The following is a 22,342-nucleotide window of genomic DNA, read 5'->3' on the forward strand; positions in this document are numbered from 1 at the left end:
ATAATGAAACAATTATCTGAGCCTCCTTTAATTGCAATATAAGAGTCCAAAGCATATTGTGTGTATCTTATAACAGAGAAAACTTTTTTTTTGGCGGGGGGAAGGCTATTTAAATGCAACTTTAATCCATTGATTTATGGCAGTGGTTTCCAGAAATAGGCGGCCTGTTATTTTGCATGTAATATGGCAAATCCATTGCATTCCTCCTGATTTTACTTTTGTGTAACTTCTCTGTAAAATCTCGTGGTTCATTAAGTCCCAGGCAGCCTTGCTCATGAGTTCAGCCTCTCTCTGGTTAAGATCCAGGCACACGGAGTTATCAATCACATGTGCTCGTCTGGTCCGACCTGCAGCTCATACGTCAACGCCCGCATAAGGGAGGAGTTCCCATCTGTGCCCTACTCTGCCCGCCATTTCAACGATGACAAATGTGCCAGCCACAGTGGAAATATTGAGAGTTACCAGGACATTTATCAGGTAACATTTGAGCAATTTGAAAGATAACCTTTTGTAAGTGGACGCAGATAAAGATGTATGATCTGCCTTTTCCTCTGCACGGGCTCTGTCTCTGTTTAATACTGCAGCTACCCAGAAGTAATATCATCATAATATGTTTCTTATTTTGGGCTCAACCAGGTGTGCAGTATGTTGGCTGGATGGAGCCTATTTGCTGCGTACATATGTAGGCCTACACAGTGTTGGACATTAAGCACATGTGGCCTATTTTTCGGGCCAGCTCTGTACGAATCAACCTTCTTTTCTGCCTTTGTACTGCATATTACGTGTATAAATCAAGTGCAGTGTTTACTCACGATCAGTGCGACACGGAATCTGCGGACGCAGAATTTTCTGCAGATTTAAAAAAAAAAAAAAAAACTTTAAAATAATGCTCCGAATGTAAACATATCTTCACCGCAAACAGAGAAACTTTTCATTTTGGATCCCTGCTGAAAACTAAGAAAATCTGCAGATTTAATTTTGGTCTACTTAAAATCTTTGTTTAAACATGTTAAGAAAAAGGCAGGAATGCTCCAGGCAACATAAACATGCCCCAGGCCACAAGGTCTGTCTGTCTCCAGACACCTCCAATGACAGCATTGATTGTCTGAATTTAGCCTACCTCTGGGCTTCTTTGCTGTATTGTCAAGGTTTGGTTGGGCCTGGTGCAATGCAAGCTTCAGTTTTTACTGAAACGGAATACTGATGCACTTACAAGCCAGTAAACATCACCTTGTCAATCAGTCAGTCCATTGATAGGTCTGTCAATGCGAGACTCCATTGCCCATGCCACTGCAGACACAGTAACTATTGGGTTTAGCTGTGCTGGCAAAGCGTGGCTTTGTCAATCAGAGACCCAAAACATCAGGAAATGGATCATCTATGGCAACTGCTCTCAAAGAAGGATTCTGCTGGGAGAACTAATCCCTCCTTAACAGACGCATACATGAAACTCTCCCGGTGGAATCGCCAATACAAAAGATGAACTGCATTAGAAAACATCTGGTTCTTTAACCAATAGTCAAAGGTACAAGCCTGTGCATATGTTAGTATTTTATAAAATGTAGCACTATAATAATAAAATACACTTAATTTATAATGCACTTTTCAAAACAAAAGTTACAAAGTGCTTTACATGGTTCAACCAGGATTAAAACATTTTAGGATTTTAGGACAGAAATGACCAAAATAAAAAGAAGAAAATACTGAATGATAATATAAGAAAACAATAATAAAGAAAATGTTGAAAATAAAACAGTGTCCCACAAAGCTTTTTTAAACGCCATACTGTTAGAATTCTGATAGCTGAAATGAAATTTGTGTGGAATTGGTTTTTCTACTGCATTTATGAAGGTGATCAAATTTCGATTTTTTTTTTGTGACCTTGGTGTCTTTAAAGACTCATTGAGGTGTAACTTACCTCAGCAATATTTATATTGTTGATCTAATATATTTTCTGTACTAATTAGTAATTTGGCTCCGCCAGAGGATTTTAAGCTAATTCTGTTACTTGATGTTTGAGCCAAGCCAGATGTGGATTTAAATCCCTGTTTTAATATGCAGTTTAATAGGCTTTATTTGTCAGATATTAATCAATTTAAATGTAAAAAAGCCCATTAACACCTACATCACAGGTTTTCTATTGTAGAAAGCATTCTGGATCATTTTACTACCACTGAAACATCGAGCACACACTCTTAACTTTTACACAGCAGATGATGATGATTATTTCCCATTGAGCTATACTGCACTGTATCAATGCACATTCTGCCTAAGAGTTTAACCCCAAAATATTATAAGTTACATAGAAGTTATGAGCAAACCATTAAGGTATAGCCACCAGTGGGATTGAAACATGAAATAACAAACAAAACAAACATTTAATTAGTCTTGGTTATAACCCTAAAAAAGACAAAACCAAAGTCTCCTTTTTTATGCTGAATTAAAGATGAAAACTAGGGTTGCATGATTTGTGCTGACACTTTAATGGGAACATCTTTGAAAGCATTTGGTACAAAAAAATGGACACTCATTCTCTCTGACTGTCAGCATATCGTCACTGGAAACCTCACTTCTGGATGACATTAAAAGTGACGCTGAACCTACGTTAGCAGGGGTTGCCTGCCCTCAGTGAACTAACGTTAGTGATTAATGCAGTGGGTGTAGCATTCACTTGCAGAGAGTGATAGGCTGGAGCAGCACAGGCCTCTTGTGGGCCACATCTTGGTTTGCATACAGTACAGGCCAAAAGTTTGGACACACCTTCTCATTCAATGTGTTTCTTTATTTTCATGACTATTTACATTGTAGATTCTCACTGAAGGCATTGAAACTATGAATGAACACATATGGAATTATATATTTAACAAAAAAGTGTGAAATAACTAAAAACATGTCTTTATATTTTAGATTCTTCAAAGTAGCCACCCTTTGCTTTTTTTGATAACTCTGCAAACCCTTGGTGTTCTCTCAATGAGCTTCATGAGGTAGTCACCTGAAATGGTTTTCACTTCACAGGTGTGCTTTGTCAGGGTTAATTAGTGGAATGTTTTCCCTTATTAATAAAAAAGCAAAGGGTGGCTACTTTGAAGAATCCAAAATATAAGACATGTTTTCAGTTATTTCACACTTTTTTGTTAAGTACATAATTCCATATGTGTTCATTCATAGTTTTGATGCCTTCAGTGAGAATCTACAATGTAAATAGTCATGAAAATAAAAAGGAAACGCATTGAATGAGAAGGTGTGTCCAAACTTTTGGCCTGTACTGTACATACATACTAAGAAAATGGGGGAGACTAGAGGCATTGCTCATTTTTGTTATATAGTAAACAGTTGGTTTCAAATAGTGATCAGTGCAGTTTAATGGAGATGTAGTATATTTTGTTCAAATGTGGCGCCATTTTACTTGGCAGACAGTGTTTTCTCGCTTTTGGCAACATTTCTGCTTCCAAATGTATCCGACTCTGGATCTAATTCAGCTTGTACGTGTCTTTTTTTGAATTGACAAATTTACACTAAAATAATTTCCGCGTCCACTTTAAACTATATTCAGATAGACACTTCCCAAGATATCTGTGCAACCGCCCAACTTGGTTTTACTTTGCTTCAGTCTAGGGAAAATTACATCTTCATGCTACCTAGTTATCAATTCTACAACAATGAAAACATGAGGTAAAGAACAGCAGGGATGCACCTGGTGAGCAGTTGTTGAGTTCTTTCTTTGGAGCTGATGTTGAGGCACAGACTAAACTATCACCTACAGCATGAAGTAACACATTCAAGATGTAAAGCTTCCTACAGCTTTCGGCTTCCCCTCTTGTCTGCTTGTTTGCTGGTGTATATGTCACTTCTCTTTGCATCTTAACTTTTTTAAGCACAGGATGTAATAACCCTCAATTTGCCATCTGCTTTTTCCCCGACAGCCATCGCTGCTCTCTTCATGTACCCCCACTGGTGTGAACAGTAAATAAATGAACACCACCTCCACCTGCAGAGTTTTGACAATTTGGAATCAGTTTGTGTTTAAGTATTTTAGGCAACTGTGGCTGTTTAGCTCAGTTGGTAGAGCAGGTGCACGTGTGCAGAGGGTTTATTTCTCAACGCAGAAGGTCTAGGGTTTGAAGCCGACCTGTGGATGTTTCCTGCATGTCTTCTCCTCTTTTGTATCTTTCTGCTTTCCTGTCCAATAAAGTCAGAAATGCCTAGCCTAGAAATCTAGACGCACCCTAGCGGCAGCACATTTAATTTGCAGCCAGGGGGGTCTTCTGGAAGACTTGGAGTTAAAGTTCCCATGACATGGTGCTCTTTGGATGCTTTTATATAGACCTTAGTGGCCCCCTAATACTGTATCTGAAGTCTCTTGCCCGAAATTCAGCCTTGGTGTAGAATTACAGCCACTAGAGCCAGTCCCAGAATGAGCTTTCCTTAGTATGTGCCATTTCTGTGTCTGTAGCTATTGAGGAGGAGAGAGGGGGGGGGGGCAAGGTGTAGGATGGGGTGTGGCCTTGACCAACTGCCACTTTGCTCGTTTGAAAGCCATGATGTCTCTCTCTCATGGGTGGGCCAAATTCTCTGGGCGGACAAAGCAGAGAAAGGGGAGGTAACCTTGCTCCTTATGACCTCATAAGGAGAAGATTCCAGATCAGCCCATCTGAGCTTTCATTTTCTCAAAGGCAGAGCAGGATACCCAGGGCTTGGTTTACACCTATCACCATTTCTAGCCACTGGGGGACCATAGGCAGGCTGGGGGAACGCATATTAATGTTAAAAAAAACCTCAAAGTGAAATTTTCATGCCATGGGACCTTTTTAAGCTTTTCTTTAAGAAAATAACGGCACTGAAATCATTCTTAAAGCCCATGTTGCAAGGTTTATTTTCTAACGATTTTTTGCAATTTGCTTGTTGGTAATAAACATTTAAACTGTTACCCAACAACATCAAATACAATGGATATCACAAAACGGAATAAAATACGAAAAAGTAGTACTTTTTTACAGTGGTTTCTCCTTTCCCCCACAATGCATTGCATGACGTCACGTTGGGGAGACGACATGCGAAAGCCCCGTCTCAATCAGGTCTCGATTCACTGTCCCGGTCACGATTTGTGTCGCTGGTCTGGCAAAATATGGCTTTTGGTCTCGACCTAGTCAATGTGTCTTTATTATGTGTATAATAATATTGGGGGGGAAGTGAAAGGCAGCTTGGACGGGGATGCTATTCGGCTTGTCATAAGTTTAAACAGCTAGCTAACGCTACGCCGACGTTTGATTAGACTGCTAGTTAAATACCGGTATTACAACTGCATTCGGAGCTACGTCCACGTTGTCAACCCAAGACGTGGCGTTAGTGCTCCTTTTGTGCCATACTTTTATTGAATGAAATATTAAGCTTCGCTCCTACCAAATAGGTGTTTTTTTGTAACATTACACACAAAGCTAACTGGCTATAGTTAGCCTGTACGTATGCTAGCGGGGTTGGCTAACGTTGCGTAGCCAGCCAGCAACTTCGGCAATCGGCAGTAGTTTTGGCGAGCTAACCGCGACAGTATGTTGCCCACAATCAACATCTGCTGCTAAAAGCAGTCAATCTGCAGTGATGTTTTGAAATGGAGACACATGGATGTGTTAGCTGTCGAGGTTAGCTCTCCGAAGCTGCTTGCTGGCTATGCAACGTTAGCTAATGTCCGCTAGCATAAGTACAGGCTAACTATAGCCAGTTAGCTTTGTGTGTATCTAACAAAAACCATCTCGTAGGAGCGAAGTTTAATGTTTCATTCAATAAAGTTATGGTACAAAAGGAGCACTAACGCCTCTAGTCTTATGTTGACAACGTGGACGCAGATATAGGAAACTCTGAAGGCAGTTGTAATATTTACCTAGCCGGCTAGGCTAACGCTGTTGCGCTAACGTTAGCGAAACGTCGGCGTAGCGTTAGCTAGCTGTCTAAACTTGTGAAAAGCTAAACAGCATCCCCATCCAAGTAATAAACACCATGCAAATATGTTGTTACTGGAGCTAGTAGGCTACCATCAAAACGTGAGATATATAATCATGATATCAATTATATTTATGTGTTTACAACCATCAGGGGATTTCACAGGTGGGACTGGCAAGTTAGCACATAGCTAGCATGATGCCTTGTATTTTCTAGATCTAGATAAGTTTACCGGTACTTAGCTGAACTAACGACATGATCACTGTCACTAGATATAAAACATTGACTTTCGCTTGGTGGACGCGATATTACGAATCCCACTATGGCCACGCTAAGACCCGCCCTTCAATAGCGTTCACACACTACTATTGGCCAGGCGTCCATGCTTACATGTACAGGTCCAATACCCTAACCCTAACCTTAACCACTAGAGGTGAAATGCCTAACCCCAACCAATCGAGCTGCTTTGTCGGGTCTTGGCGTGGCCATAGTGGGATTCGTAATTTTGCTTGGTGGACAGTAAAAAACCCTCTTCCTCATCCCAGTCAATCACCATAGTTCTAGTACTAGGCTGATACACGTCTCCCCAAAGTGACGTCATCACCGAATTCCGGAAAAAAAAACACTAATACCAAAAACCTGACAAAAACTGGCCTTTAACACTATTTGGAGACATTTTTAACAATGATATACATATATTGAGTGCTATATGTACCTATTAATCAACCTGCAACATGGGCTTTAAAAAAGGAAGATGTGTTCCTAGTTTTGCCGACCGGATACGGCAAAAGTTTAATCCATCAACTAGCTTCACTACCTTCTTCGTTGCTCTGCCTGTAGCGCTATCCTATTGCATGCAGAGGAAATTTGAAAGACAACCGTTTATCCCGCCCCTCGGATTGAGCCCTGCCAATGATGGGTTCCCAGACCCAACATCTTGATGTGGGTCTGGCTGATCAGGCAAAAAAAATGCCCACAAAAACAAAAAGTATTTCAGGCAATTTAGGTGATTGTTGCTGCTTCCTATATCAAGAATAACTCTTTTTTTATGGTGTTGATGACTTGAACTACAATTGGTACTTCAATTGGTAATCTGATATGATTAAAAATGGTTTCAACATTTAAAGACTGGACTACAGTCAGCATAGTGTGATAACGCGAGAGTAAAAACAGACATAGGTAGATTGTCACATTCTGTGTACGCTGTGGGCTTAGAAGTAATCTGAGTGCTTTTTATTGAAATGTTTTAAATCCCATTGACCCTATGGGCCTTCAGACAGAAAGCCATTGTGTATGTTCACCTTTAAATGATGACTACACTACATCTAGAAATCTAGAAATGAGCTGTTTTTTTAATACAGATCATTTGACTGACTGATTTGACTTACTCAGAATCACTGATATATCTAAACATTTTCCCAAGACTTGCTTTTTTATATTCCAAAATTGAAATATTAGAGATGATACTGCTGAGACATTTATTAGTGTTTCTTTATGTGGCTATTTTTGCAGTTCATCAATTCTTTTGTCTTGACAAAATTAAATCATGGCAGACAGAGTAAGATGTCTGTCAAGACTAATTAGATCATGTCATATCCATGAGCTTTCTGAAACAATCACTTTGTCCCTCTAGTTGACCTTTGTTTCAACTGAAACCAGTATAAACAATTAATGTCCCTCACTGAATTTTCTTCCTGCCTGGACCAACTTAACTGGGAGCTTTTGCTGACTTTGAAGGAGCAAATAGTGGGAAGACACACAGTGCTAAGTCAACTCCAGAGTGTGTGTATGGTTGTCAGTCTTACAAGTCTTTCCGAGAGCAAATGTGTCAATTCCAAGGTATGCTTATTCATTATGGAGAGAGTGATGGCTTGACCATGCATATTTTATGCGTTTAAACCTTGCAAGTTTCATCAAGTTGTCCAAATGAGTAGCATTTAAAACTGAAGTGAAGTAATGTGCTTGAATAATTAATCTATAATGTCTTTTATAAGAATTACAACCAAGGTCATCAGTTTTATTTAAGCCAGGAGCTTTATTTATTCATCTTAATTGCATGTTTAACTTGTTTGCATTCGGAGCCTTATGGATGGAGTTTCTTTGTTGCATACGGAGTGACAGAAAAGAAGAATCTTCAGCTCTTAATGGTTCAGCCTTTTCAGAGAAAACATCTCTTTTTCACAAGCTATGCAGTAGAAATGGCGAGGGCACAAGATGTTTGTCAGTTATTGCAGAGGCTTGTAAAGCCTGTATCGGTATGTTAAAGTACACCCTTCTTTGCAATAAAGTGCTCATCCCCAATGTGAGTTTCTTCCTCCCTTTTTTTGACATTGCACCTCCTTTCTCATTGCTCTGCACTGTGCTGTCCGAGTTGCCAACTAAATCTCAGCCTCATCTTGCCCGCCGTAACCTTGTTTATTCCCAACAGTGGCATTAGCAAAGCTGTAAAAGTATTTATGGGGGTACAAATGCGGGACAGCCAATCTAAGGTAAATCTATAAATCCTGGCTGTTGATTTCTCAGGGCCAGGAGGTGCAGGCCGGTGATCAGTAGAGGTAGAAAGTATTCCCCGGGTGACTCTACGTGACTAACGCGCAGAGGCCGAGCAGCATGCCAAACAGTGCTATGGCGACACTGTTGTGCTTGGAATACGGCAGAGCTGGCCTTCGCCTCTGAAGTGAGACACCGCCTGGTTATCCATCTACCATGAGCTGGTATCATTAGCTAACACCCAACAGGGACCTGACTCAGCAACTGTGTGTGTGTATATCACATTTTGCATCCTGTCCTTGGCTTGTTTGTAGTTAAGGTACATACTAGAGCTTACAATTACGAAGAAAAAAAAAATGTAAAGAGCACAGACATATTCCCATATGTAGAGGTGCCGTTGCTCTTCAGCAAGTGGGACAGCATTAGTCAGCTTTTGGCCACTAGGGGGCAGAAAAACATCAAAAGAAGCGGACATACACAGCCACCACATTTCAGCAGCTTAAGATTTTATGGCTCATGTGTTAGCAAACAATTGCCTACTTACACACCGAGCAGACACAGCAACTTTAGCATTCATTTTGAGTAGAGTTTCTGGCCACCAGACAAATGGAAGTCCTATTTTCAATCTTCTTTAGCTGTATTTTCTAGTCTTTCTGCTCTCCACCAACTCCTGGGGAAAATATCTGGGTCTTTAATTACGGGGTGCTCCATTTGTTCACCTGTGTTTCTTTGTCATTTTGATAGATTACTGGTAGGTTTGTCAGTTATTTAGCTGGAGACACTCTATAGTTAGCACAGGCCTATTAGCTAAAACAATGAGCTAAAAGAGGCTAAAACAGTATATTGAGGGGCAGAGTTGGTTAATAGTTTTGAAAGTTTTCTGTGTTCATCACTCTGACTGACCTCGGATGTAAATTAAGCACAGAAAATACAGAACTGCTTCTTTATTGTTGAATAATGCATAATACATATTCTTTTGCTAGCTATCCAGTAAGCTAGTAGGGGTTATGTAGCATTCTAGCTAGCAAAGCTATGCAGCTTACAGGCAGACAACTAACCCAGAAAATGGACTTTAGCTGTAAGTGCATTGCTACATGAATAAGACATATTGAGTATTTATATAAGTAACAATGTGGGACAAGTTAACATACTGTAGAACTGCTCAAGGTAACAAAGTTGTTTTTTTAAATGAAAATGTTACAGTTAACAATAGTTTAACAATCCAGTTAAAATAATCACAATCTCCTGTAGTCAGATAATTGAAATTCTCTGTTTACTCTCCTAAATAAGTTGACCATATACTTGTTTAGGTCAGTATTCTGTACAGGCATTCACTCCCTCTTATGGCAGAAGTTAGTTGAAGACCACATCTTTTCAACCTCCGTTGAACTTGTCTCTTCTTTTAACCTTGTGCTCTTCCTCAGTATCGTGCAGGGAAGGAGCTTCCATCAGCTTCCATCTCTAATAAGATTTACAGAGAGTATAGCAAGGAGAGCAGGGTGATATATCTTGGGAGCTCTACTCTCAATATTGGCAAGGAAATCAATGTGGTGAGTAAACCTACAAGCACAGTTTGCAATCAGCTGCCAGGCCAAAAGTAATCACTGAATTGAAATAATCCTGAAAGGTTTCCCCATTGTAGCAAAGTTAATAACAAAAGAGTCACAGAGGCCTACGCCTTGAATTAGATATTAATCCTTGTATCAAGAATAATTACCAGGAAGGTTCAGAAACAACGACCTTGCAGAATGAGCCTCACTGGTTGTCTGTCCGGACTCATTTCAACATTCAACAGGCGCCCCGGTGGATGTGTACTCTGTGACACAATTTGCAATGGGACAATGTAGTTTCCAACTGCTTAATTCTTTGCACTACACTGTTAGGGAATGGTTCCCTTGGCAGCCAGGAACCTCATCATCAACAATTTCTCCCTTGTTTATATTAATCCTATCTAGATAGCCACTCATTCCCAAGGGCAGCTCTTTGTAATTCTGCTCTATTGTCACGGTTTTGATAGACAGTCGGCCAACACTCACTAAATAGCTGTGAATATTAGCTGCGTGCAGCTCTTCTCTTCTTCTCTTCTAATGCTCCTTAATGGGAGTCAGGTCCTTTGTTAATACTACTAGGGCACATTGAAACCCCTTACGTGTACACACTCCCATTGAGCTTCCACATAAATCCTGGTTCTTTGCTGTTTTATTAATTAGGAGCTATAGCCAGCAAAGCAAGACACTCTGCGGGGAGGACCGGTTGCACATTACTTTGGGGATGCGCTGAGCCGTCTGTGGTAGTTGTAGAGCCTGTCTCAGTTTGGAGAGATAAAGCCTACTCTCCTGCAAAGTCCGTCTGCCAGTCAACTGTCAGACAGCTAGGTCAGGTCTTTGTCAAAGCCCCAATAATTTTGGCTCATGAGAGGTCAAATAGAGTCGTGTTTGGTTGAATTGCAAGCCCCCCCCTCCCCCCTTATCTGCTTCTCCAAGTGTAATTGTGATTTATTTTGCAATGCTGAAAAGTAAACACCACCATTTCTCAGAGGCACAATTTTATGGAAACCCTTAAGCTCCTGTGTGCTTTAGGTTTCTGTGTCTGATGTACCACCAAAAATGTTTATTTGGTGAGATATTATGATATCAGAATTAACTTTAAAACTGGATGCTTCTGGATTTATTTAGCTCAATACATTTGTGGAGATTTTTGCTTGACCTTATACAGTATTAGCATTATCCTTTAATATGTGGCTTCATATACATTGTTATAAACTTAAGTTATTTGAAGAATGGTTTGGAAAGACAAACATCAGTGCATCCACAGTATATAAATTGTGCAATTTCTTTCACCCAAACGACCATATGGGTCGATTATGCAAGCAGCTCATAACGACCCATAATTACATTTCTCGTTAGGCGGCAACTCTCGTGGCTGTAGTAATTACCATGAGAGCAAACGAGGAAGTGAGGTGGAGGCAGGTTTGGGTGGTGGATGGAAGACTTTCACTCAGGAGTCCGGGGTTCATGTTTCTTGTGTAACCAAAAGTCAACTGTCATTTTGAAATTAACCTAGTTTTACAGACTTTAGTCCGTGACCCAATGATGTCACGTTAACTCTTCATTTTGGTAGTTTTTACATGACTCATTTTAACTAGTTCTTTTCACAACGTTTACTACATGTTTTAAACTGTGCTTATTATGTTAAATAGAACAGTCACATGATTAAACCGCCACAGTGCAGCAGGAAATAGAATGGTCGTATGTGTCGCTTTGGGAGTCTTCGGAACTTATAATGCATGGATGTGCTATAATGTCGTTGCATTCATCCACTGTCCTGTAATTTCTAACCACATAGTGTATTTAAACCTTTGGTGCATAACCTTTTTATATTAAAGTGCCCATATTATGAAAAAAAACACTTTTTCTGGGATTTGGGGTGTTATTTTGTGTCTCTGGTGCTTCCACACGCATACAAACTTTGAAAAAAATCCATCCATGCTGTTTTAAGTGAGATACGGGTTTCTGAGTGGGTCCTGCCTTCAGTCTCCGGGTGAGCTGGTCAAAATCTGCACGGCTTTCTACGTCACTAGCAGAAACGAGCTGGCACTAAGCACTGCTACAACACACAAGTTCACCATAATCTACAAAAGAACACTTACATGTGCGCCCTCATTTAGAAGTCTCCCAGCTAATCCTGCCTTGTAACTGACCGAAGTTGGAGAAACATGATCTACAATCTGAGCTACTGCGCATGTGCGAGTGCAATCAAAGATAGTACAGAAGAAAGATGTCTCACTCTGTAGCTAAAACAGAGACCTGAACACAAGGTGAAAAGAGGAGCTGCAGCAGTGAGAGAGAACTGTGCAGTACAACAAAAATATGGTGTTTTTTGAAAATTAAACCATGTAAACCTATTCTGGTACAACCTTATAATACAATTATGAACTTGAAAATGAGCATAATATGGGCGCTTTAATGGACGTCCGTTACATTCAAGCCATTGCCAAATGAGTTGCTACAAAGCTAATTAAGACGATCGGCTCCTCCAAACTCTGTATTTCTCAGTATGGCTATGTTCAGAAAACTGGTGTCGTCCGGCAACTTTCGCGCGCAGAAAATCAGGTGAAAATAATTACCTTTTCTGAAGCGTCCAGATGACCCTGGCCCAAGGCCCAGGGGGGGCCCATGCAAAGGTCTATAGTTGACCATTTTAATGTGATCCCCCTTCCCCCAAAAGCTGAATGTGGGCGAGTGAAGATAGCTCGAGTGAAGATACCGATATCATATGAATCAAGACAACCTTATGCATCCTTCAGTACCAACCGTGTCATGCCGGAAAAGGGCTAAATAACGCTCCATGCATTCCAGGGTCCCTAAACAGTCTTGGAATTGCATAAATTAGGTGATAATGGATGAGGGACCCGACTTGGAAAATGTTGTCCCCCCATAATTCCTAATGGCTGGCCTGTTTGTAGGTTATAGCCGGGACACACTTAGCCGATTAACAGTCTGGTGAGGTCAATGACGCGAATCTGTTGGGTGTGTCCCGTGCCGTCGTCAGTCTGGGGGGCTGTCGGCGTTCATTTTGGCCGACCTGACGTGTTCAGTCGCTGGCAGGGCAGTCGGGACTCACCCGGAAATGGGGAGCGGAAGGAGGTGACTAGAGTCTCTCAAAATCTGACGAAAATCTGTTGAGCTGAAATGAGGACAGATTCAGCAACTGCATGGCCTATTTCTTGCTTAAAATGTTCTCAGAAACATGTTTTAGTGAACTATTTTAGTACAATATGAGATCGTATTCTGAACGGCCGCCATGACAGTCTGGCTTTGAATTTCCGGAGAAAACAAACCCATGTGACGCGTTTGTCCAATCAGCTGCCGGTTGTCATTTCTTGGGCAACAATACAGATTAGCGCCGCCTGCTGTTATAGAGATGTATTACGTCTCATCTTGTTGGTGTGTTCTGTGGCACTTTTTGGACAAACACGGGGAGACTGGCTTTTCTGTCAACGGTTGGCCGTCGGCTATGTGTGTAAACAGCTTTATACAGCATGACGTTTTGGAGTCAGTAGCACACTACAGAAGTAGACAGCACGTCTCCTAGCAACGGCTGCTTTCAAATAACCGCTGCAAAGGGAAATGCTCACCCAGAGGGTTGAAGTTCAGAAGCTGTTTCCACAAATATGTCAAAAAATGGTAGGCTATCATCCTCTTTTGAAAAATTTGCATAATAGCTGCAGTATCTTTATAGTTTCTTAAAATTTGAGTTGGACTTCAAACTTTACTTCCAATGGAAACGTTTTACCTGAATTTCTGTAGTGTCATCCATGTTTCATATACAGTAAACTCATGGTTTAGCTTCAAAGCTGCAACAAGGTGAGATACTACTATGTTGCTGCACAGCACTGACCAGCAGAACACCGTGAAAGAAGTAGTTAGTAGTATGTAGCTGCTTATCTTTCACTGACTCTGGGTACATGACAGGATGCGTGTGTGTGGGGATATGTTTGAAAGACGAAGAGATGTCAACCTTTGCCCCCAGCTGCTTCCTCCTTTGATATTGATATTACAGGGTTCCTATTAGCTAAATGCAGACTTTGGGTCTATCATCAAGCATTCTGCTCATTGCTCGCAGTGTGTACATGTGAGTGTGAGTCCTCTCCTTGGCCCTTGTCCTTGGGTCTATGAAGCAGCAGTAATCATCATGGAGAGCCAGGGCAGGAGATCTATTAGGTCCACCACTGAACTACCGGCACATCAGACGGGCGGGCATTCCTTACCCCCTGTTTGGCATGTTTGATATTGTGTGTATACGTAGACACTGCTGTGCAGAGCTGTGGACGCATGGTGGGGCTCTCTATGTGGTGCTCTCTGCAGTAGGTCCCAGTGTGGTGTACAGTAATGACCTGTCAGAAAGGCAGGCCTCTGAAAACAGGCATAATCCACAGAGGCTATCTGACTAAATGAATTCTAACTGGAGCCAAACCAACCAACCCCTGAAAACATAATCTATTCCCTGAGACTTATCAAAAATTCAAGAAATAATCTATTCCAAACTGATGATTCTTCTTTGTACAAGATAATTATTCTTTTATATATATTATAATGATGCCGGCTTGTTTATTTGTTTTCTTGGATCATTCTATAATCTGTTCACTTGGTTACGTTGTTTTCAGCCTTTTTCCAAGATTTTGAAAGAATTTCTTTTCTGTTGAATTTAACAGAATTTGCATTTGCATTATTAACTGGGACAGCATTTCAGTCTGGATTTCTAAAGATGAACAGGCCTCACTTAGCAGATGAAATTGCCTGTTTGGACATGGCGTCCTCTTGCTTGCAGTTCCTAGAGATGACATAGAAGGAAATGCAATGTCACTGTGCAATTTGATTTCACTTAGTTTGTTGGTAATACATTTAATTTGAAGATACTGTGACAGGCCAATTACATGGTTTCAAAGTGGCCGGGTACCTGTGGCTTGAGACTTTGAGACTAGGTTTAAAGATATTAAACAGACGCATAAAAAGCCAGCCCTAAATTTATTTCCGGTGTCGGTATGGTCCAGGAGGTAATCAATGTACTCCAAAACTGAAGCAAAAGTAATTAACTTGTGATGTAATGAGGGTTATTTTACTTCCTTGCTGTTGCCTTTGTGATGCTTAATTCTTTTCAAAATTTGCTTTACTTACTTGCATCAACGGAAGTACATTTCCAGGAAAATTGACTGATATCCGCTTCCACTCTCTCAAACACTGAAAATGGCTTTTGAGGAAAATTTGCAACGAGCAGGCCTGCTTTGTTCTTTTGTGAAATTATTGTAAAGATTTAAAAATAATATGTTTACAGCATTTACTATCTAATTGGGACGTTTTGGGACCGATTGGAGAGGATTGCTGTGGACCAAGTACACACGGCGATACACTGGTAAGAGCAAATTACATTTAGATACGTTGTATCTAGCTAATTTATACAGCTCACGTTAATGTATTGTGTGAACAATTAACTTTATTTAATATTTTGTGTGGTGTTTTCTTTTGCGGGGTGCAAATGTTCCACCAACATGAGTTCCTTCCCGATTAGTTTAAAGAAATATTCAACTTTTATTTATACTTGAGAAATCATTAAGGAGCAGCCCTCATTTACAATGACATCAAGTTACAAAGACAAAAGAATGTATCTGTGGTATCTGTGGTGTAGCCATACCTTAGGGCACAGCGCTGTGGAGATAGGTCTGGCAAAAGTGATTAAAACATGCTCTTTCATCACGATAATGTCAAACTGTAATGGAACCTGCATACACTGCCTAAACTTGTATTAGCTAGACTGCCGGGGACTAGGATGCTGGATTCAGTTATAATGTTCTGTAAACAGAAAACAGCCAAATGGTAAAACCATGCTGACATCTGCCTCTAGTTGTAATTACAAGTTGGATGTATGGGATTTCGCTGGTGGGAGATATTGTATTGCGCACAAGTACACAAACCCAAGCAATAAACATAGTGGCACCAACAACCACATTGGCAGATAAAGTCAGCTCTGAAGTCACCATTAGTTATATTTACACAAACTTTACTTCTACAAACAAAATATATATGCTGTAGATTGCTTGTCATTTTAAACTGTATGTATAGATTTCGGATGTGGCTGTTCTAATAAAAAAAAAAAAAACTTTGCTTTAATGGCATTACATTCAACCTGTGTGTTAGACAGCAGCAGTATTGGCAAACGGTAAGTAATAGTAACAGGCAAAAATGTGAAAGCTAGGCTGAAAAAAATCCAGAATTATCTTTTAAGATTAATTATTATAATTGGCGTCAAGCTGGTCTCAACAACCCTTGCTGAAAGTTTATGTCAAATCCACTCCAAAAGATGTTTAGGTCCATGAAGCAGGAGGAGTGGGCAGTTTACTATAATGTTGCATGATAAGTGATTTAGCCTTTTACAGTAATAGTTCTAAAAACAGAAATCAGTTTTTGCTACGTTGGGCTGCCAAAAACGTGACGCTGCCTAACCCAATCCAAGAACAATGGCGGAGCCCATGCTAAATCTCCTGCGAGGTGGATATTTAAGACCTGCTGTCAGTGTCCTGTCAGATATAAATGACGTTGACTCTGAACCTTCAGTCTACCAAAATGACTTTTTGATGGAATCTTCACCGCATAATAATCCTATTCAGTCAAATAACCAGTCTCCATATAGAATAGAGTGTGAGTGAACCTAAACTGCCACAGCATTCAATTAGGCAAAGATTTTGATCTCCCATTGGCACAGCTTGTCAAGCTGAATAATATAGCCGTCACCACTGAAGGTGAAAACCGCCCGCTGCGTGGATGGAGACCTATTGTCTGAGTTAAGGCCTTCACACACTCGCATGCACACCGACCAACATCAGCACACTCCCTCTGTCCTCACCACTCGTCCTCCTTCCGTCCCCAGAGAGGATATTTTTCATGCTTTTAAACCACCCAGCAGTGACAAGCCTCTGACAACCCTTGCTTACTGTGACACCTTTGTGGGTCCAGAGGAGGTTTCTACCACAATGCCTCCTTTGACGGGCATTCTTAAAAGGAAATGCACATTATTCTGCCATAACGTCCTGTTTGATTGATTGGCACAGTCAAACTTTTTGGAGTGAGAGATGGCACAGAAGACTTTGACACTTATTTATTTATTTATTTTGAGTCCCAGAGAACATTTATTGATGCTGGATGTGTAATCCCAAATAGCGTTACTACTCTCTCTCAAAAACTTTTATTTATATATTATATACAATTCAACCCCCACTTTTTAAGATATAATTTTAACGAGACCGGACGTGTTTATCCACCCCAACCACACCTCTCCGATTCATCTACAGTATCTTACCACTTCATTCCCTTGAAAAACTTTAGTAGTGTACAAGCGTAATTTCATGGAGATAGTGTGTAAATATGTGACAGATGATGGGATAACTTGTCAAAATTTTCCACTACATATCTTGAAAATCTAAAGAATTATGGTATATGGTTATATGGTATAATTCAATGATAAAAACTTCATTAACTAGCTGATTTGGAGCTACATGACGTTGCTTTGTGAAAGGGTCCGACATTTCAAGGTGTATGATGTTATTATATTTAAAGTTGCAGCTGTAGGAAATAATCTTCAGTGTGGTTCGTTTGGCAGCTCTGGATACATTTTCTCTTGGTTTTTATTATATTCTGTGCATTAAGCTGCTATTCTTTACAAACATTATTTTCTCAATCCTGGCTTTTGTGGATCCTTTTCCAAGTTTCCTGGGCACTTCATCTTTGAGACTTTTAACTAATGTCCTGTCCACGGAGAAACCTGTAGCTGTACACTGGAGTGTTGTTTGTGTCAGAGGGCAGCACCTTGCCTTCACAAACAGGCCACGTCGGTTTCGGCTGACTGCAGTTGTGGCACTCGCCATGTGTGGCTGGGAGACTGGATACCTGTTTCACAGCATCTCGCTTACTGAATCCATCGCTGCCTCTCCCTAAACCCTGCACACAGACAGTCTCCCAAGGTCAGTCAACCCGCCACATACACACACCTATCCTCCCTCCAGTCCCACCGCTGACAACCTTTCCCGTGAAATCAGGAATTGGTATGGCCATGAAGTCGTCGTTCACACAAGGTAAGACAAGGGTGAAATGCCATCATGACATCCCAATTTGTTGTCATGGCAACCTGAAGACTTGATGTCGAACTTGGAAGCAAAAATACAAACATCAGAGCAAAACATAGCATTATAATAAATCATCTTCTTACAAAATGTGGCATGAAGGGACTATGTTTTTTTTTAAAGAAGCAGCTGCTGACAGCTAGTGCCTTTGGGGGAATCAAGTGGAAGGGAGCATGTTTTCTGGACATTTTTCCCCAAACCAACATTTGATGACTTTTACCCCAAGCAGAGGACACTGCAGACGTTTCAGGTGAGTCCTGCTCCTCTTCCCCCTCACCCACTACCAAACCTCCCCCCACCCTGCCTCAACATATTGCACCTGTTCAATTATTTAGCTGCTACTCTGGTTTGGTCCTGAGCTGCAGTGAAAGCTGTACCTGCCGATTAGAGCAGGGCTTGTCACCAGAGCTGGCCAGATATCTCCGTCTTGTCGTCATCTGAGAGAGAGAGAGATGCCTTTGGCCACATTATGCAGGAGGAAATGTCATTACCTCATTGCGGGCTTGTCATCTCCAGCCTTTGGTCTCCCAGGGGCAGCGGGAATGTGTGTGTGTGTGTGTGTGTGTGTGTGTGCGTGTGTGCGCGCGCGCGTGTGTGTGTGCGCGCGCGCGTGCGTGCGTGTGTGTGTGTGACTCAGCCACCCAACACAAATGCATAAGGTGTACACAGTGGTGGGGAGAATCACTCTTTACAAGGTTGTTGATGGTCAAACTATTATGTTTCAGTCTCAAAAGTAACTTGTTACGAAACATTTAGATTTTAGAAAGCTAAAGCTCTTTGTTGAAGTTGATCAGGTGATCAGTTCTGAATACAATATATACTCCACAGGGGCAACCTCTAGCTCACCCAGTAGAGTGTGCTCCCCATTTAGGCTGAGTCCTTTGCAGTGGCCTGGGCTAAAATCCTACCTGCAGCCCTTTGCTGCATGTAATTTTATTAGTTCATTGATCTTATATTGATCTCTGCCTGAGGATATGTGGTTTATATGTATGTCATAAATGATTTTGTTGTATGCTGTTGTGGTGTAAAGAACTTTGGTCAGCTCACATTGTTTTAAATGTGCTATAGACATAAATCTGACTTGACTTGATATGAGGATATAATTTCGCAACGTACCTTGTTAGTCTTTTTTAGTGAGTAAAATGCCCCAAAACAGAGGAATATTTGGTTAAAATCGTACGTATCCTAGTTTGTCTGTGTAGCAATTGTACACAAAAAGTAATTTCCACAGCTATTTCTTTACAGGTCTAATAAAAAGTATCTTCATTGACATGTCACTTGTTGATATTACATGTAACTGCAGAGTGCAATGATATGATGGTAATTTAGGCAGAAATCATGAGGAGCCCATCTTTTCTCCCACTGGGGGGCACTGTTGAAGCAAATACAAGCCTCTTATGGCTGCCTTCACTGTCCAAGGAATGTATTTTTTTTGGGAGGGGGGTATCTTCTTAAACTACTGTTTGTAGCAGGAACAGCTGGAGTAGTAAGGTCTCCATTTTCCCAGCATTTCTGTGTTTGGCTGGGGCCAACGGCTTAAGAAAAGGATTGGAGATGAAGAGTTAGAAAGTACTCTGAAAGCGTTTTGTGTGTGTGTGTGTGTGTGTGTGTGTGTGGGTGTGTGTGTGTGTGTGTGTGTGTGTGTGTGTGTTTTAACCTAAAAATATTCCATCTCTCTCCCTGAAGATCCCTCGTCCCACCAATACCACATTCGACAGTTTGTTTCTCGCTGGACTGTATTTACGGCGTTTTGTCTGTCCTCCATTTCAGGCATAGATATGCAAATCACGCTGGAGTTATTAATCAGAGTGTCACAGGGATTATGCAAATGAAAAAAGAGCGGCGAGAGACAGAGAGGAAAGAGAAGAGTCTGGATTTTGTGTTGGCATTCACCAGAGGGATATAGTTTTGTTTGAAAGGGTTGGATTGTGGCTGTGATCATCTTCCCCTTGTTCTGACCTGACTCAGACAGCCCTGGTGAAAAGGTCATTTTATGTCGAGGGGAGATGTTTGACTGGAGGAAGTCGAGGTCTGTCGGAGTAATGATGAGCCGGTTGTTTCACAGGGGAAAGCCAGGCTACACGTTAATATTGATTTCCCTTTTGAACAGCTCAGACAGCATTTTTGACGTGCAGCAGATGTCGATATGACAGTTTGAACCAACATGAGGAACCTGCGTAAACATAAATGCACAAATAAAAAAACATGTATAAAATGGTAATTTTATTGTATTATCATAGTTTTTAAAATATTTTTTTTAATATGAATTTTTACAGTACACTTTATCAATTGAGAAAATATTTGCATTTTCCATCTCCTGTGTGTTGATAATGGATGTGTCTTCGGTCTCAAAAATTACAAATTTCATCTTAAACACAGATTTTCATAACATGTCCGTAGTTTCCCAGCATGAAATTGCAGAACATGAAGGTAATCAATCCAACTTTTTTATAGTATATAGTATTTTATAGTATGACATAGTATAAAGTAGCCTATTATTAAGCAACCCTGGAAACTTGTGAATTATACTAGGTCCTATGCTTTCACAAGTTTTCAACCCAGATGCAGGTTGTCTGGGCTGACATCAAGTCCATTCATGAATATACTGGTACTAAAACTATGCTGTACTGTCCTCCCCTTTTACATTAAAGTGGCTGTAATCAATAATGTTATCTTAATGGCGCTCGTAGTAATGAAGCCACAGAGAATTATCACCTGATTGCAGTTTCCCTTAGCTCAGCTCACGGATGTAGTAAATATCGCAAGAACGCGGAAGGGAGGTGACAACGTATAAGAGCTCCAAATTATGCTAAATGGGCTGGTTGATGGGTCAAACAGACAGAGGACTTTTACTCAGGAGACCGGGGTTTGTGTCCCGTGTGAAACCATAAGTCAACTGTCATTTTTTATAACTTAACCGAGTTTTTGCAGCTCTCAGTCTCTGACGCAATGGCGTTCCGCCATGACGTCACGTTACTTTGTCATTTTAGTAGTTTTACGCAACCTTCTTTTAAGTTCTCTGATGTTTTACTAACCCTATGTATTTTTGTTGCCTTAACTTAACCAGTTCCGTTTCACAACGTTAACTCTGTATTTAAAACTGCACCTGTTATGTTTAATAGAACGGTCACATGATTCAAATTTCCACCGTGGCCACGTGTCACATGTTTAAAATGGCCACCGTGTGGCAGTAAATAGAACTATCATATCTGTTGTTTTGGGAGTCATTGACAATCTACCTATTCTGTTGTTTAGGTATGAGGATGTGTTGCGTTGTGGCGTTCTGCCTCCAAGTGGCCATATTTCTGACCAATGACCGAAACATTTAGAAACAAGAAAAGTCAAAATAATAACACTTTTACAGAACCATGATGACACGGCAAGTAGCAATTTATGCTAATAACTCGACAGAAACATATCTGCTGTTTGTTGACAAGTAATGCAATGTTTACAGTGTTCACAGCTTGTTTATGCTGGCTACTTGGGGCCAATTTTTTGGCTTGATGTTTTGTTAAGGCTGTGCTAGATATAATTAGAGATATATACAGTAGATATGATCAGTCTTGCTGCAACAGGGAACATTTTCTCATTTTCCATATTTAAAAAATATCTTTTTTTTTATTAAGTGAAGTAAAAAGAATGTGTTATCAACTATTTTTCTTAAAAGTAAAAAATAAAAAGAATTCCCTTGTTGATTTGATTTGATATTTTTATTTACGTGTCATGCCACTAAGTAGTCCATCCCACACGGAATCACATGACACCAATCCAACAGTAATTAATTCAACAGCTTCCGGTCCAGTTTGCACAAAACAAAGAACAAATAAAACATACCACAGCAGCCACAACACAACAGTGCAACCCATGAATTGTCCAACTAGAGCCAAACACCTCATATACAAAACACAACCACAAAAAAATAAAACAATAAATAACAGGGAATATCACTTCCAGACAGAGAATCATCAAATCAAAGCTTTGTAATGAATATGGCTCTGGGCTCCTGAATGGTACTGTATGTATGTTTTCCAAGTGGCACAGGATCCCGGCTGTTGAAGACCACCGCTACTCCTTCAACCCTGTTTCCACTTGTCCTAATCTACTTGTGGGACTTTACGGATTGGAAATAGATCACATGGGAAAAGCTTGGCTACCTGCAGTGATTCTTTCCCGCCCTGGTGGACGATTATTGGCAGGTTTTGGGTCCCTGCCGCAAAGGGTGAACGAATGCATTTCTGCAGATGA

This window comes from Perca flavescens, chromosome 22 (assembly GCF_004354835.1).
Source record: "Perca flavescens isolate YP-PL-M2 chromosome 22, PFLA_1.0, whole genome shotgun sequence".
In the NCBI taxonomy this organism is placed as follows: Eukaryota; Metazoa; Chordata; class Actinopteri; order Perciformes; family Percidae; genus Perca; species Perca flavescens.